We start from the raw sequence: 13,333 nt of genomic DNA on the forward strand, positions 1-13,333 counted from the left end.
ATTGAATTCTTGCTACAGTTACCTTTGCAAACCCATGTTAATGAAACTCCAGTTCAAAGTGGATGGGTTTGGGGAATTCAGATAGCTCTTTATTTCCTTACCTGAGATGCCATGATAATCTCGTCAGCCAAATACCCAGTTAGGAGAGTTCTCATTTGTAGCTATTGATCAAGTTTACACAAACTGTTAGGATTTCTAAACAAAACGAATCAGAGGTTCAAAGGCCATAAAGCAAGGTCAGTGAGTGAGAAAGGGAAACACTTCTTTGCATTTTGCAAGCCTTTCACCTGTAGAGCAGAGAATGGACTGGCTCCTACCTGAAGCTAGGGTCCGCTCCGCCCCTCACCTAGCTCCCCCTCCCTCGTCCCTTCCCCCACCGGCGGAACGTCCCCGTCCCCCGTTCGGTATCTCTCGGTATTACCAAGCTATAAATTGCCTTAGAGCTTAGAGACAATCAGGTCAGCACTGCTCTCACAAGGGAAAAGCTTCTTACTTCCGAGCAGAACCGTTCAGGGGAACAAGAGGAAGGAGGGAGGGAACCGGTGCCTTCGTCGTCACTGGGCTGGCGAAGGGTGGAGAGAGAGATGGGGGAGGGGACGGACGGAAACTGCTTCCACAGCGGGGTCGCACTTGAGCCCAGTCTACAAACTTCGAGGTGGCTGCAGTGGAAACTCCCGGTGCGCTCTCCACTGCCTGGCAGCTGCCGGGTGGAGTCGCGCTCCCCGGCCCCACCTATGGGACGGAGCTTCCCCAGCAGCGCGGGGCGCCGCACCCCTCAGGAAAAGTCTCCAGGCATCTAGCAAGACTCGGCTCATTCTACCCACCACTTCCACCCCAGAAAACCCCCGCAGGATACTCTCATTAGCCTCCGAGAGCCCAGAGGACCGCCTCCCTGTGGCTCAGTTTGAGGACACTCGTGCAGATCCTTTCCTATCCCCGCCCTGCTCTGCTTTCACAACTCTGCTGGGTCAAATGGCCAAAGACAAACTTCTGCCTCGCCTTCCCCGCTCCCACCTTAAAAAACAAAAAAACAAAAAACAAAAGAAAAAAAAAAAACAACCCCACAGTCTGCGAACCCACACGCATCGGAACTCCTAGCGTGCTGTTGCAATCTGGGCATGCTCAGTATCAGGGCAGGTTTTGATTGAAAGTTAAAAAAAAGAAAGAAAGGGAAAAAGCTTTGTATTATGCCGTCTCCTTCTCTTGTGCATAAGGCTGGCTGAACAGGTTGCAGGGCATCCCTGTGCCTCCCCAAGGGGCTTATCGGGTGCCCTTGATTGCGTCTCCTTGGGATCTATCCCTCTCTTAGTTCACCCCCTCCCCCAGCGCTCCCGAACCTCCCTCTCCCGGTCCCTGTCCGCTGTGGGGATGGAGAGACACTAACAGAACTGGGATGGGCAATGTTGGCTGAGCGGATCCACCTATTATTAGTGGGCCCGGATTGGCTCCTTGCAGCAGCGTACCGAGGTGGAACCAATCAGGCGGTCGGGGCTGGGAGGTGATGGGCGGCCGCCTCCTCACTGGAGGGATTCCTGGAGAAGCTGCAGTGTGGGGATGCTCTAGACCAAGTACTGCCCTCCGTGTCTTTCTACCTCCTCCTCCTGCAGCGGCGGCAGCCCAGCACTTAGCGGCGGCAACTTGAGGCTGCACCCGGGGCGAGCCCCCCAGGGTGGTGCTCCACTGAGAGGGGGGCTCAGCGCCCCGAAGGGGTGTGTGTAGGGTGGGGTGGCCAGCTGGGACCAGCTGGTGGCCCTGAAAAACCTCCCACACACCCACACCCACACACCCCTTTTGTGTTGCAGGCTGCCCCTCCAAGAGCAGAGGCAGCGAGAGGACGCGTGTGTCTTGCACAGGTCCACGCGGGGAGAGCGGTGGGGACGGAGACCGGCACCACCTTCTGGTCCTCCCTCCAGGTAAGACAGCGAGACTGGCAGCGTGGCCACCTCAGAGGTGCCCGTTGGCTTGAATTCGCCCGCAAGATTTTGCTCTCGGTACACTTGGGTTTTGGTCGTGGGAGGCTGCGACCTGGGGAGGGAGCCCCGGGTGGCCTATTGTGAGAAATATAATGAGCCACATGTACATCTCCTGGAAAAGCACTTTGCCCAGCGCCCGTGATTCAGAGCCCGGAGTTGATGTTGGGCATCCCCCATCTTCTTGCTGCCTCTTTCCTTCCCATTCTTTCTTCTCCGTCCCCCACCCCCAATCTCCATCTCTCACCTCCCCCGCCCCTTGCTCAACCTCTCTCTCTCTCTCTCTCTCTCTCTCTCTCTCTCTCATCTTCAACCTCCTCCCATCCTAAGAACGCACAGGGTTTCTTTCTCTTCCTGGAAACGATTGTCTTTTCTCAGAAGAAAGAGGGGGTTGAAGAAAGGAGAAAGATTTATTTTGCCCCGGGGGGGGGGGGGGAGGAAAACAAGATAGAATACAATCTCTGCAAAAATTAGAGTACAGAAAGCAATTAAACTGAATAAAGGGAGGAGACAAGCCATCCAGCCCGGGCTGTCAGAGAAGGGAAGCTTCAAGTTTGACTTGATCTCCTCTTTACAAGAGGCTGTGTCTCTTATTTGATTCCTTCAAATGAAACAAAAATAAACCACTGCTTTAACCCACTTTCAACTGCTTAATTGCTGTTGCTTTTAACCATGTGCTAACCAAGTGCTAACCATCTGACTTTTCCTGTTCCCATCTGTCCTGTGGGGCTATTTCGTATTGCCCATCAGCAGTAATATCTGAACTTTGAGGGGTTTCTCATATGAAGAAACAATTTTTTTTTAAACAGAGTCTTACCTTCCTGAGGTTCTCTGGTATGGCCTTTATGTTGGGGAGGGCAAAAAAAAAGTAAAGTTTCAAGACATTTTTGTAAGTAACACCAGTGTTATCAGGAGGTTTGGATTTCTCTTTTGAGAAAGCTAATCTTCTAGTTAGTTTTGTGTACATGTTAGTTTTCACTTTATTAAATATTAACCCTTTGGTGAAATCAACCATTTCAGTTTGGTGTTAAAGCTAATTTTGTGTATGAATTGCCAGTTCATCCTACCATTCACTATGCTGTGCATTTGATTGCCTAGATATCGTACTCGTGCCTTGCCTTATTTTTTTTTAATGAAAATATTTAGTGAATGTAAACATGGCTGGTGTTCATGCAATTTCAGTACCCCATTTGGAAGGCACACGGACGCTCAGCTGGCCAAGAATCCTCTCGTACTGGAACAAAGTTTAGAAAGTAATGGTAGGGAGATAGGCTGGAATTTTAAAAACCTTAAGGGGAAAATTGTTTTTGTTGTCATGTCCTATTATGAGAAAGAGAAGGACAGCAAAACAACTATGTTCCCTGCTGCCTGCACAATAGGTCAAGTAAAAGGTACTTGTTGGACAGAGCCTTGACAGCAGCTTCAGCAATTTCTAATTCCCTCATCAATGATATAAGCTTTCCTTTCCTTTTATTCATCAGAGACAGCTAAGTGATTATTGTCAGATGGGAGGAGGTAGAGAGAAGTGCCTAGCTGAATGTAATGGGGAAAGCATTCCAAGTGGGTCCTACATGAATGCAGAGAAGCCAGCAGATGTTAGTGTCCAGATGACTCCTTTCCTTTGATTTATCAGGGGAAATGCCAACTCTCATGTTTTGTTCTATTTGCACACTTGGGGTAAAAAAAGGCAATCTTCTTTCTAACTCTGTCTGGTCTTCCACACTAATTTCTGGACCCCAGAAAGTATTTTTTTTAAACCACATATCTTTAGTGTATAAGTTTATACACTGACTTAGAAAGGAGCTGGTTTCATTTACTATCAATGTAATGTATATTTTCTAAACCATTTTCCATTTGAGGCACTTATCTTTCCTATCTAAGTAGAATTAGCTAGAGTCACAAAAACAAGATCTTCTGTCTAGAGCTTTCGGCATTTAAATGCCTTGTTGCTGTTGTTGTTGTTGTTGTTTTAATGTAGTATCTCTGTTGAAAGCTAACTGATTTCTAGAGGTGCCACCTTTTAGGTACAAGGACAAAAGGACAGTCGCCTAATTGTCTTATATGTGTACAACTGAATTAACAAGTTTATATATGAAAAGATGTACAAAACAGAAGCCCGATTACTGCCCATGCAAGCAAATTAAGATTTTGTTTATTTCTCCACTGTCTTAGGGAAGGTAAAAGTTTGTGCTTGATTTGTGAAATTTATTTTCATGTATCTTTACAAATGTTACTTATAGCAATTACCTGTAGGAGAGATGCATATGAGTAGTTTTTCACATACTTCTGAAAAATTAAGCCTTTATGTTCTAGAAGTCAGAACTAATTCCAATATATAGTGCGTGGATTGAGAGGAGACTTTAAATGATACATTTTAGGAAAGTATTCCCACAAAATGTTCTAATGTGACAATTTCATATAATCTTCACATTTCCTCCTTTAAAAAGAATATCTTAGTAAATCCTCATCATGTTTTAGAGCAAACATGGCAATTAGATTTTAAGGTATTCTTATCAGAACTGAAGACTGCTACTATACACAGGAATCCTAAAATACTAATTCCATAAAATACCATTCAATCTTAGTAGTTGCAGAGTACTTTTATGCTTCATTTCATAATGGAGAATATTATTCTATTTGGTCCAATTATCAGATAGCTCTAATGAAGAAATATGAAAATGGATAACATGGTATTTACATGGTAAGATTTTCAGGTTAGGCTTGATGCTAACTGAAAATAAAACTAGAATATAGTAGCTTGTTTTAAATGATAGTTGCAAGATGAAATGGAAGTTTAATAAATAAAATGCAGAATGTGTTAGATAGCTGAAAGTTAATTTGAACTTCCCGTTAACCTAACAACACCATGGACATGATACCAATTCATATCTTTTGAGGCTAGTTTATTAAATCAATTTAAAGAAATTCCCCAAACAGGTTTTTAGAACCATCTAATCTAAAGAATTCGACTCAAGACGGACAATTTTATGAGCCTGAAATACTTATAGCTCTTATGATTTCCAGTTTGTGCAACAGCCGGGAAGAGATATCATTAATGCCAAATTGGAACATAACATTCCTTTTTCTAATGGTAGTGATTAGACGATTTAGGGGAGGGAAAGCAGAAATAAAACATTTTCATTACATAATGGAGTAAATTTAGTCTGATATTACAAAAAGCCAAGACCAAAGTTTGACTTTCTGCCATAAAATAATGTAGGTATGGGTCCTGCAAGTGTTTTGCTAAACAATAATGCTTTCTAAAATTAAATGTCTGCTGTACTTGTGGATTTTTAAATTTTTTCAATGATTTGCTTGTCACAAATATATCCATATCAAAAGTTTAGTGGATCAGAGATGCTTTTTAGCTGAATTTGTTTTCCATTGAAATTGGCTAAAGCTATTTAAACTGGAACAAAGTATATGGCAGTCTAAATTCATAAGTAATTAGCATTTAGGGATATGTGTGTGTGTGTGTGTATGTGTGTGTATACACACAGATGTATACACACACATGTGTATACTTTTTAAATTATGTAACTTTTTCTAAAAGGATTAGAGATTAATGGACAGTATCAAATAATCTGCTGAAGCTAGGGACTACTGTAAAAAGGACCCTTCAAAGAAAAATAACAGTGACTTGGGGATGCTTTTAATGGTTCTTTGGTTGAAAGCCTATTATACCCAGAGGCAAAATTAATGGGGGTCTAGATCTTTCCCTGTAGACAGCTTTTCTATGGCTTTGGGAAGAAGTTATTGTTCATATGAGTCATGGATTTAAAAAAAAAAATCAGTACAGGAAGATGCACTTCTATATACAGGTGACAAACCAAAATCATATTTTCATATAATATAGGGATAAACTTTCTGTTTTTCTAAAGCTTGTATCAGGTGGTTTTTTCAACATTTGCATAAAGCTAAACTTGTTCTGAATCTTTTACATAACTGTATGACATGGTTATTGCTTTTTTCAGGTAAGGGGGAGTGGTTTGGTGTCTTTAATAATCACTCAAGGAATGATCAATATTTTTTCATAATATTTTTGAACTTGATTTAAACATCTCCATTAAGTGTGGCCATTTTTTTTTAGAGCAGGCATTTATTTTCTCTAATGAGAAGAAAACAGCATGTTTCCTTTAACTTCCTTGTCACTTTAAGAGTTCTTGAAGAGCTGCTTTTATATTGACTATAAGATAAACTATGCTAGCAGGGCATATGGACGTCTCTCTACTCACATGGGTTAGTAATAGGAAAATAAACTTATTTTAAATTATACTGCAAATATGTTAACGCTATCTATTGCAAGTAAGAAAGTATGCTGTCCTTTCTTGCACCTATGAATAAAACGTGAGCCTTTAACTGTTTTATTTAAAAAAAAAAACCTATTATTTTTAAAGTGTACAATGAGAAATCTATGTTGTCAAGAGTAAGCACTGGAGATGCTCTTTGTACAGTTTTAAATATAAATGTAGAGGTCCTGTTGCAAAGAAGCCCTCCTTTAAAATATGTTCCTTAATTTAAAAGCAATATTTAAGAAAGTTCTAAAACAAATTAAAGCTCAGTTTAGAAAAAAAAGTAGCACATTTGTGATAGTATTAGAGATGAATTTTCTGCCACATCTTTGAAAAATGAGAAGCAGATTAAAAATTATTTCTCTAATTTCTCTAATTTTTATATTTGGTTTTATCGTAAATTTTAATTGTGTGGAACTAGTTTTTGTTCTCTGTGTTTGTTTTGTCTCTACAATGCTCAGTGCTTAGAAGGCTATGGGGCATGCTGGTTCCCATAATTTACCAGTAATATAAACGAGGGGAGGTTAGAGTTCATCTTTTTTCGGTTATTGCTATTGTGGAAATAGAAAGAAAAAAATACTGGTCATTCCTATACTGGTCTCACATGTAGTATGTTGAGCATACTAATTATACACATAGGGAATAATTTTGTTAAAGAGGAGCTCTGGAACATTGTAAGGCAGATGAAGATAACAAATGCCTTTTATTTCTTAGCTGTTTGTACAAAATGGGAGCTAGAAAATTTCCATGCAAAGAATGGCCCTTTTCAGCTAGTATAAGAATCTGGTAAAACTCTTTTCCTAACAGCCTGTAAGACGACATTTGATCACACATACCAGACAAGAACTCTGCCGGAACATCCCCAAATACTGTGCGTAAGACATCTAGCCAAGTGCCTCAGTCAGGAATTTATTTTTGGTTGAAATATCCAATTAATCAAATCCAGGGTTGGTACTGAAATGTGGGTCTTATCTCATCCCCGTGCACCTATTGTGAAATGCAGCTTTGCTTCTCACCCTAAACAGCATAGAGTTCATATAATTACGATGTTTTGCCAAAGGATATCCTGAGTAAAAGGAGTTGTGTGTTTTTTCTTCAATTAATAAATGTTGTCTTTTTTTTTTCCTAAACAACTCAACTAGTTAAGGATAACATGCACATGGGCACTTAAACACAAATAGAATCACAGAGTTATTTAAATGTAGAACATTCTTATGCTACAATTGCTTAAATAAGACACACTATCTCTTGTCCTCCTCTCACATCCCCTCTGACTACAAGCATCTTTTCACATTAGGAATTAGACAAGCCCAACCCACACCTCTGATGAGAATTCCCTGGGTGTGGCCTCCAGAGGGCAGCCTCTTGTTTTTACGGAGGTCCATTTCCTCTCTGGGCCAGCCTTGCCGCCCAGACCTCACTCTTGCTGGGAAGCAGGTAATTGGATTTACTAATTGCTACTTAGAGATTTGTGGGCATATTTTCATCAACCTGAAGGCAAAAACACATGGAATACTCAGACGAAACATACACAGCCATACCAAAGTTAGCACTAACACTTTTAAAATGTGATGTTGGTCCATGTTTTTATAATTGTTTTTTTTTTTAAAGGCTTTATTTCATGGAATTTGTTCTGATTACTCACAGATGATGAGATTGTTAGACATTGAGTGAATCAGTGTAACTTTTTGTACTTATTAATACCCGTGGATAAAGCTGAAATAATTGGTAAAAAGAATTTCAGATCCTTGGGTTGGCTTGGGTACTTCCAAAATACACCTGTGTCTTGTTACGGAACCCTTAAAAATTTACATAACTCATCTTTGTTGTCACTGAAAATTGAGAACTGGTTTGCTTTTCTATGGACTCTTTGGATATTACTGTGAAACACCACAAAGGGTTGCTTTTAAGACAGATTATTAATAATCTGTTTTCTGACCTAATTTTATGTGAGAGGTACTGTAAGTATGAACAACAGTATAGCATCACGGCAACAGACTAGACTCCCAAAAATGTCAATTTCTAACTGTGTGCTCGTGCTGTCTCCTTCAGAAGGAGAAAGCCAATTGAGTGTATTTTTTTTCCTCGTGATGTACTTCACCCCAGTATTCTAGCAATATAAACAGTGGGTAGGACCTTGTTCACCACCTGTAAAACAGGGACACTGTGTAATTTTGAGGACAAAAATCATCAAAAAAATTTTCTTAGACAAACAACTTAATGGCCTTTGAAACAAGGAGAAGTGATATAACACAGGTTACCAAGGCCTAATTTAGCTTCTCTCCCAATCAGGGTTTAGGTAGCAGGGTTATTAAGAACAGTTGACACAATTTCTCAGGATAAAGACAAGGTAGCAAAGCATTGAATCTCTTTCTGACTTGGACTGTCTGCCAGATCCTGGTTTACAAGGCTGGCTTTCTGCCTAATCCCCAGCATTTTCATCAGATTTGAGGACTGAATAAAGTGAGCCATTGGGTATTAGAGCATATTTCTAGAGCACCAGAATCTCTTCTATAAATAGAATAACATCACCATCCTATTTTAACCAATGTCCAAAATCCAAGAACACACACACGAAAATTTATATATATTTCATACTTGAATATATGTAAATCAGACCACTATATGCCTAAAAATACTTTTATTTATCTGGCTACAGAAATTCTCATGCTGCAAGGGTAGGTAACAACTTGATAGTACATGTATCTATTTTTAGTATTTTTATTAAATTTAAAAAGCCAAGCAATCACCTTGAGATATATCTAATAATTCAAGAAAGTGACATTTCAACAGAAAGCCACCATACTCATAAATTGACCAAAACTGCTCTGCTTTTAAATTGTGAAAACAACACAAGAAGACAAAAAGTACCCTATATGCATGTTTCCTTTTTTTTTTTTTTTAATCAGGAATCATAGATACTTTCTGACACCACAAATGAATATTGATGATAGTGGAGAGCCGACTCCTTCAGGAAAAAGTAGAGTAGACAAGTTCTGTTATGGCTTTGAGAATCTGTTTCATGGTTTATATATTGAACACATAGCGACAGTCTTATATCTCTTGACTTCTGGACCTTTAGACCTGTATGCATTGAAGCATATTACCACTCACTGCCAGAGTAGAAGAGATTTGCTCTGCTGTCCAGCTAAGAGTAATGTAGTAACTCCCTTGCCTCACCTTGGTTTTCTTCCTTTGCCACCTCTCACCTTCCTACCCTCTCCTTATTCTTCCTTTTCTTCTTTCTATCTTAATGAATTATCTTCCTATAAAATCACTAAGTGGAGCTTTGTTCTCTAAAGTGCATGATAATCTCTACCACCTGGACTTCCTTTTGTGTCAACAAGCAGGAAATTTAATTCTTAATTTATAGACATTTTAAGTTAGCTTTACAAAACAGCTGTATAGATAAATAAGGGAGCAGACTCTTCATTTGTTTATGAAATATGCCATGATTTGTGTGTTTGTTTTTAAGACCTTACATGTGAAGTCTAGCCTATTGGTAATTTCTAGAAAAAATTTGATTACAAAAAGAACAATAGTGTTTGAAAGTCCAAACAAATGGCATATCCTCTTAGGCATTTTTTTCTTTTTTTTTTTTTTCTTTTTCCTATTTTGTTCTTCTAATGATAACAATTAATAAATGTTTTTCTGACAGGGATGTAGCCCTGAATTCTTAAAAAATTACATTGCCTTATTTGGTTTTGATGATGGAGAGATTCTCCATTTTACAGATGCAATAAAGCAGACTCAGAAGTTAAGTTACCTGCTTGCAATTACACACTCGGGAAGCCTTTATAACTCCTACCGAATCTTGCTGCCTCAGCATTTAATAAAGAAAAAAAAAAGTACATTTTTAAAATTCTCTCAATATATAAGAAGTAGTTTGTCATTCCTTATCAAAATTAAAAACACAAATCTAACATCACTAAATTTAGATATACTCTTTTCATATTGAAAAGGTAGGGAAAGTGTAACATGCAGTCATTAGCTGTGTGACTAAAACTCTGAAATAAGTTGTATTTGTAATTGAAAATGATTCAAGGGACTGTTTTCTAAAATGTAAGAGAAGTCACTAAGCCTGAGTCACTAGGCTCGGTTGGCCCTTAGTCATTGCTATATCACTGCGATAGGAGATGTCATTTCACTTGTTTCCTTATTTGTAAACTATGTAGTCCGAAGCCACCTCCTGGAGGGGCACAGAGATGTGACCGAGATAATGAGTGTTGTAGCTTTACTGCCTATGAGTTCTCCTTACTCCTGTCTCATTACTTCCCTCATTCGCACTCACCCACACAACCTGTGACTGCTTCCTGAGCATAATATTGATGGAAGTTGTTGAATCTGTAGATTCTTTTCTATTGCAAGATGGAGAGAGCTAAGCAGGGGACTTATGCAAGGCCCAATTATTAGTCCTAGTGTGAAGTCTGTCAAATAGCAATTCTTGGTATGAAGAAATAAATACATTTGGACGTGATTAATACACATTGCAATGTGGGCTAACTTAATTGACTGTCTAGCGGATCTGATACAAAGAAAGGAGTTTTAATTGGGAAAGACCTATGGAAACAATGCAAAGTTAATTAGAGCATAGGAGAGGTATTTATGAGGAGTTTTGGACAAATGCAGGGTAATCAGATTCTTATGTTTTTACTACATGTCAGGCACTTTTCTGTGTACTTTCCATGCTTCATTCCATTTAACGTTGCCAACAATCTTAAGAGGTTGATACTAATGTATAAATTTTAAATGAGAAAATTGGGGGAAACGTAACTTGTTAGGGTCATATAACTGTTACATAGTAGGATATGGATTCAAACCCAAGCAGTCTATTCATGGAACCTGTACTCAACCATAAGCAATCATATAGTCATTGAGATCCTCAGTGGAAGAAGGGGAACAAATGGTGACCAGGAAGTAGGGGTGTCTCAAAGATAGGCAAACTTTGTCCACTTCATAGTTTGAGCCAATATGACCACCACAGTGATGTGATAAAAGCATGAAACATCGAAGTCTTATAGACCTGAGTACAAATACCTACTCTGTCATGGTGAGCTTCAATGCGATTATTTCACTGATAGAGGTTTCATTTCACCAGGAAAGGAACTGTAATAACGTTTGCAAATTGTCTCATACTCAGTGGATGGCAGATCTGACCACCCTGGCCACCCATTTGTATGATTCAGGGACTCTTTTATTTAGAAAAATTCCACCTAACTCAAAATGGTTTAGGAAAGAAAAGGGATTTTAAAGTTCTCATTACCATACATCATCATGTTCAGGATATTCCGGATTTGGTCACAGCTGGAGATGGAAAATCAAACCATATGATTAGGACCAGATCTGTTATCCCTTACTCCCTCCCAGCCTTCCATCTTAGTCCTGCTCTCCTCTTCCATTGCTTTATTTAGAGTCAGGCTCTTAGTTTACAGTGGTAGGAATATACCCAATGACTATAGGGTCATTTAAGAAATCTCCATGTAAAGAGAGCATCTTTTTTTGCCAAAAAATTTCAGGATAAGCATGACTGGAACAACTTGGGTCACTTGCCCTGAACCCATGAAATATGTTATTTATCTAGGCTGAGCCTTGTGTCATCCCTGGATTTAAAAGTTGGGCACAGCATTACTTAACTAAATAGAAAGAGAGTTTTGCTGTTACAAGAAGGAAAATGACTAGATTTAGGGCAGGCAAAAGCAGCCAACATCCAGTTCCCAAGGTCCAGGCCTAGACCTCAGAAAAGATGCCACCTGGCCTTAATGCTGGTGCAGGCTCTTGGAGGACCCCTGCTGTTCCAGGCACTAGTTGGTGGGTCAGGGGAAGATCCAAGGAATTCTAGGGAAAGATCCATTGTGGTTGAGGATGTGGAGAGGAATGACACTGAGAGGCTTAAAGCAATGGCCATTTACCGTTATGGAAACATTCAGTAATTTGACAACAGGTATGACTTTTTCAGGGTGGAAATGCTGAATATCAGAGGTTAAGGGCTGAGTTGAGTTTCATTTAATTCTATTTGGGTCCTTACTTCCTCTTTTTTAATACAGTAGTCAGGTACTTCTAGAACTTGAGGATTCTTAGACTCTAAATTCAGTAGAGCTGAAAGCAGCTGCCCGAAGGTATGTGCAGGGCCAGTTGTGATAGGTCAATACTTCAAATTGTTGTTTTGTGTGTGCGGGGGGGGGGGGGGGTGGTTATTTCAAATTTACAACCACCCTGTTACCCCAACTCCCTATATATTGCTACAGATGCAACAGAATGAACAAAAATACGATACGTTTTCCTCCCTGCTGTAGCCCAAAATGAACAGGAATTTTTTAGGAATAATGTATTTCTTCAGTAAGTACCAACATGTTGCTATTATAAGCCAAGCACTGTTTTAGATTCTGGGAATGCAGAAGCAATCAGCAGACAAGTTCCCTGCGTTTAAGGCAGTTTGCATTCTAGGGAAGGATACAGACAATGAAAAGCAACAGCAACAGCAAAACACAACTAAGATAGTTTCAAAAAGTGAGAAATGCTGTTAAATAATAAAACAGGCAAGTAAATGAAACAAAGAAGCACTGGGGACTCTGGTGAAGCAAAAAAAATATATATATATATATTTAAGTCGAGGCATAAAAGAAGAGGGAGCCAGCTATGTGAAAGTTAGAGGAAGAGCATTACAGCTTCCCTCCACGGAGGGAATAAGTTTCTGCTCCTGGAAGAAACTGAAGGCAAATGCAGCCGAAGTGGAAAGGTACTGGTTTCATGAGTTGAACCCTGCTTTCATATTCTAATTAAAACAATCTTTAAATACTATTAAGGAAAAATTTCAAAACAATGTGATATGATCACAATAGCCTCAACATAGTTTAAACACACATGAAATGTCCTATCTGGGTAATACATTTTCAGTCTGTGTTCATATGCTTATATTGTTTTATGGTTAGGGTATCATGGAATACATGCTCTTTCCACCCTGACTTTCAAAATGCGTTCTTAGGTGTCTTGCAGGTGTGTATTTTCATTCTCCATTTTCATCTTTAGAAGTGTAACTCCTTTTCTTTCGTGGCATGTATTCCTTAGACACTC

General features: G+C 39.5%; 1 protein-coding gene across 3 annotated transcripts in view; it reads left to right on the top strand.

Moving 5' to 3' along the window:
• The first annotated feature begins 1,517 nt into the window (after window positions 1-1,517).
• Window positions 1,518-13,333, top strand: part of SYT1 (synaptotagmin 1) — a 557,388-nt gene continuing 545,572 nt past the window's right edge. For all 3 annotated transcript variants that reach the window (XM_043561579.1, XM_043561578.1, XM_043561580.1), the window contains exon 1: window positions 1,518-1,913. The gene's annotated coding sequence lies outside the window, so the exon portion shown is untranslated. The remainder of the gene's footprint in view (window positions 1,914-13,333) is intronic.

The sequence above is a fragment of the Prionailurus bengalensis genome, chromosome B4 (genome assembly GCF_016509475.1).
Source record: "Prionailurus bengalensis isolate Pbe53 chromosome B4, Fcat_Pben_1.1_paternal_pri, whole genome shotgun sequence".
NCBI classification, from domain to species: domain Eukaryota; kingdom Metazoa; phylum Chordata; class Mammalia; order Carnivora; family Felidae; genus Prionailurus; species Prionailurus bengalensis.